This window comes from Brassica oleracea, chromosome C8 (assembly GCF_000695525.1).
Source record: "Brassica oleracea var. oleracea cultivar TO1000 chromosome C8, BOL, whole genome shotgun sequence".
In the NCBI taxonomy this organism is placed as follows: domain Eukaryota; kingdom Viridiplantae; phylum Streptophyta; class Magnoliopsida; order Brassicales; family Brassicaceae; genus Brassica; species Brassica oleracea.
In genome coordinates, this window is record NC_027755.1 from 9160701 (window position 1) to 9165062 (window position 4362).

At 36.4% G+C, this 4362-nt stretch overlaps 1 pseudogene; it reads left to right on the top strand.

Moving 5' to 3' along the window:
• Positions 1-4048, top strand: part of LOC106312433 — a 15808-nt pseudogene extending 11760 nt beyond the window's left edge.
• The last annotated feature ends 314 nt before the right edge of the window (positions 4049-4362 follow it).

Here is a 4362-nt window from a genome sequence, read left to right on the forward strand (position 1 = left end):
AAAAAAAAAAAAAGAAGCTAATATGGTATTTCAAGACTGAAGAGTACATCGATGAAAGAAAATCACACCAAACGTTGATATTTCAACTATTTCCTTAATCAAAAGTCTAGCTTCTTATGCTGGAAGCCCACAAACAACTGGAATTGGATGCAGAGTAGCGAAGACGTCAAACTGTAGATAAAACATAAGACCAAGGGTCAAACCTATCTTGAAGAAAAGATAAGCATGGATATAACATTGACAGCGCTTAACTTCAAGCTATCTAGATGATCACGTGATGTAAAGTGATTCAAGTACTATTATCTCACCTCGTCATCTTCTCTCCTAAGCTTCCCCGTCAATTCAGAATATAGATGCTGCACTCTTGCAAGCTTCCTCACAGCTTTTTGGGGCTTAACAACTACCTTGAAAGAATATGATAGTAGAACATGTGTCAATACACTTGTTAAAGAGTCAAAATTCAAACTAACCGTAGACAAAATGTTTGAAATATGCAGATCAATAAGACTGAAATTTCCTCTTATATTCTCTTGTACAGTAGAGAACTCAAGGTCATCTTTGGGGCTGCAGCAGTTTAGTAAGCCAAGTCAGTATGCATATCCGAAAATTTCAATGAAAAATGGATTATGTGATTGTTCAAGACAGTAAAATATAAAAACTTACCTGGTTAGCAAGTCACACTCTATCTCCATATCACACGCAGTTGAAGCGGCTCGAGGCCTAGTTGCAGCCAAAGTTTCACTGCAAACACCTAATTTTATTCCTTTTGAAAAGTCTCTCATGCTGTTTCACAAAGATGCATGTCAGACAAAGTGCACATATCTTTAACAACAATTTCTTCCAGATATGTAAATTAAACATAATGCATCAAGAGACTACTTACATACCATACTGTGTTCCCGATAAATTTTGTGTACCAGGTGGTTGCAGTCAGAATTGATAAGCATCATGCCCTTCACTCTGTCAAACAATAACTCAGAGTGCGATTCAAATCCTAACATTGCTTTATTCTAAAAAGTGAATTTAGTATCCTTAGACAAAAACACAAATGTAACTGTGCAAGCACAACCTGTTATGCAAACAAAAAACATCAGTTACGCTGGAAAACATAACAGTGCAAGAATAGATACAAACTTTGGTCACTAAACTACCTTGCTAAGAGATGAAATTTCGCTTAACCATCTCTAAAGCCTTCTCTACAGCAAGGTAATGCGCTCTTTTAGTGGGAACATGATTCTTGCTAAGAACAGATACTCCTAGAGACTCCCTTTGTAACCTCATCACAACAGAATAATCCTGACACAACAAAGTTCTCGTTAGTGTGAGGACCATACAGTAACCTAAAGCAGAATCTGTTATATGTTTACCTGATGCATAGTCTCCTGAAGTGCGTCAATAGCATTCTCTAGCTTCCAAGACAGTTCATTTCCCAAGCAAGAGTTGTAGCCAACATTGAGCTTCCACCAACTTCATTAAACTCAACTTGCATTTGCATCAGCCAATTTACAAAAAGCATATATATTAGTCAAACAAATCTCCTCCACCAGAAATCAGTTCAAAGACTAAAAATTTAAGGTACCTAAGCCACAGCAAAATAAAATGAACCAAAGGGCTCCCATTCCACAGAGATCTTGCCGTTAGGATCAAACCCCATGCCACCATACACACAAATCAGAGGTGACTTAGTAGGCAGAAAATAACCACTCAACAAAAAGATCACTGAAAAGCGAAAATATCGTAAAGCTTGTTACTTTACCTTCGGATGGATCTCCAGACATGATGAGAGAAGGGATCAAAACCGAATCAATATGGAAGAGTCCGACAGCCTGAAGTTCTGATTACACTGAATCACTTCAAAACCGGTGATGGAATACACTGAAAGCCTGTAAGTTGAAAGCCGGTGGACATTCAAGGTGGCTGCCATCGGAAAAAATTAACAATACTATTTACATGAGTTTATGAACAGAACAACCTTTGAACAGCAATGGTGACCGGCATAAGAGTCGCCTGAAAACGCAAATGAGAATCACCGTTATCAATAAACCAATCATACATGCTCTATGAAAATTATTATCGAACGGTCACGGGAAAAAAAAATCAACATCACTATTATAAAAATTCAAACCAGACTCACCTTTGAATCAAGCAAGAGCATATTGACAGAGATGAGCTCATCACTGCGCCTTATATACCTCGCCTCCCAAAAACGCAACCTAATGAAAGGCCATCTACAGACTTCAAATCGGAAAGAAAAACTTGAGAGCTAGCCATTACTCAGTAAATAAAGTGATTTTGTTGTTTCAATAGATTGAAAGACGATTAAATGGGAGCGTTAAAGACGATTTAAGACCATTAATTATCGAAGAACCGTTACAGAGGATGGATCGCACTTGCGCCGATCGAAGGGGAGCGGAGAACACGAAGGTGAGCGTAGAGGCTGATTAGGGTTTCACCAGGAGATTGTGGTCGTCGGGCCGCGTACGAACACAACATGAAGCCCAAATGTCAAGCCCGTAACAATTGATTCACGATTTAATGAAACGATGAGTTTCTGACGTGTCTCAACAGTAGCTCACGAATTGTTGCGCTGGCATCCTTGTTGGCACACTCAGGAGAGATTAAAAGTGTATTTTATATATAAAGATTAGGTAAACTAATGATTTCTTAGAATGGTTAGTGTACACGTGAACTTATGGGCAAACACATGTGTTGGATGAAAATATTGATTTATCAACTTTATACTAAAATAAAGAAAAAAAATCAGAATATATAACATAGTTCTATATTTTGTTTACGTTAAACATACATCCATGCCAGTCGACAGAGATAAAAACAACTTTGTTATTGGTAAAAGAAAACCGTTTTTTTTTCTTTTGTCCTTTAATTTCTGAATTCTTATCTTCCTTTTCACTTTTCTGATCCTCTTTTTGCTTATTTCTTTGATTATTTTATTCATTTCCCTAAAGAGAATATCATATATATATATATATATATATCTCACATTACTAAGCTTTTGTTAGCTTTTGCAGAGAGGCACGTTTGCATGGGAAGCTAATCGATAATGTTGCAGAAATTATGCTACCTTCCGAGGTACGATACATCTCTTTCTGTAAATATAACTATGTATACATGAATATGAGTGTATATATATGTATATATTGTTCTAATCTCACATGAATATGAGTGTGTATATATGTATATATTGTTCTAATCTCAGTTTCATTTATCCATTGTCGATTTTTATTTTCATTGCTAAGTCACCGAAAACCTCAAAAGGGGTGCGACAAAAGGGCTTTATTAAAGCTTACTTTAGGAAATTTCAAAAGCAAATGGCATTTTCGTTATTTAGATATTATTCATAGGAAAATAAAGAAAACCTACCATCGACAGTGACCATGGTGAGTTTTTCTTGTTTTGACCTTTCACATGCACATATTGTGACTTGTAAAAGCTTACGCCCTGGGGTGCGGTCAACTAAGCCAATACGGGTAAAAGAAAAACCATGCCAGCTAGGCAGCTACCGTTGAATAATGTGAATATATCATTTTCAAATACTAGTACTTAAGACAATAAGTAGGCTTAGCTTAGATCTTAGTGCTAATGACATATGTATAATACAATTATTCTATCTATCAAGACTTAAATAAAAATATAGATAATACCGTTGGGGAGAATTATTACTATGGTGAAAGTATATGTTGAATGAGCCTTACATATACCTTTCTAGCTCCCTTTGTCGGTAGTTAAGTTTATGTCCATGATCATCAACATTCACATACTTATCATACATATTCATGTATAAAATGCAAACCATTAATTAATCAGACTTTATAGCAAATCGAGCTAATTGTTTTTGTTTGGGGTTTTAATTAAACAGAAGGAATTAGGTGGAAAATGTTCAAGTTATGGGAGGATATCATCAGAGGATATGAGCTCATTAAGCATCTCTGGAACAAGCCCCTTCAAGCCTAATCTTGAGTTTACTTTGGGTTGATCTCACTAAACTTACTGTCGTAGCTAACTAGTAATTTTTAGTATTAGGTGACTTCTATTTTAGCTAACACTACAAGAAAACAGCGGCATACTGAGGAAAAAAATCGTCGGTATGTCGTCGGAATAACGCTATTCCGACGACATACCGACGAAAAAAGTCCTTGGAAATAACTCCTCGGAAATTCATCTTTCCTCGGAAATCCCTCGGAAATTTCCGACGGAATTCCGAGGAAATGAATTTCCGAAGAAATTCCGAGGACCACAAATTCGTCGGAAATTCCTCGGAATATTCCGAGGAAGATGTCGTCGGAATATTCCGAGGGATAAACTTCCTCGGAATATTTCCAAAATTAAAAAAAAAAATTATAA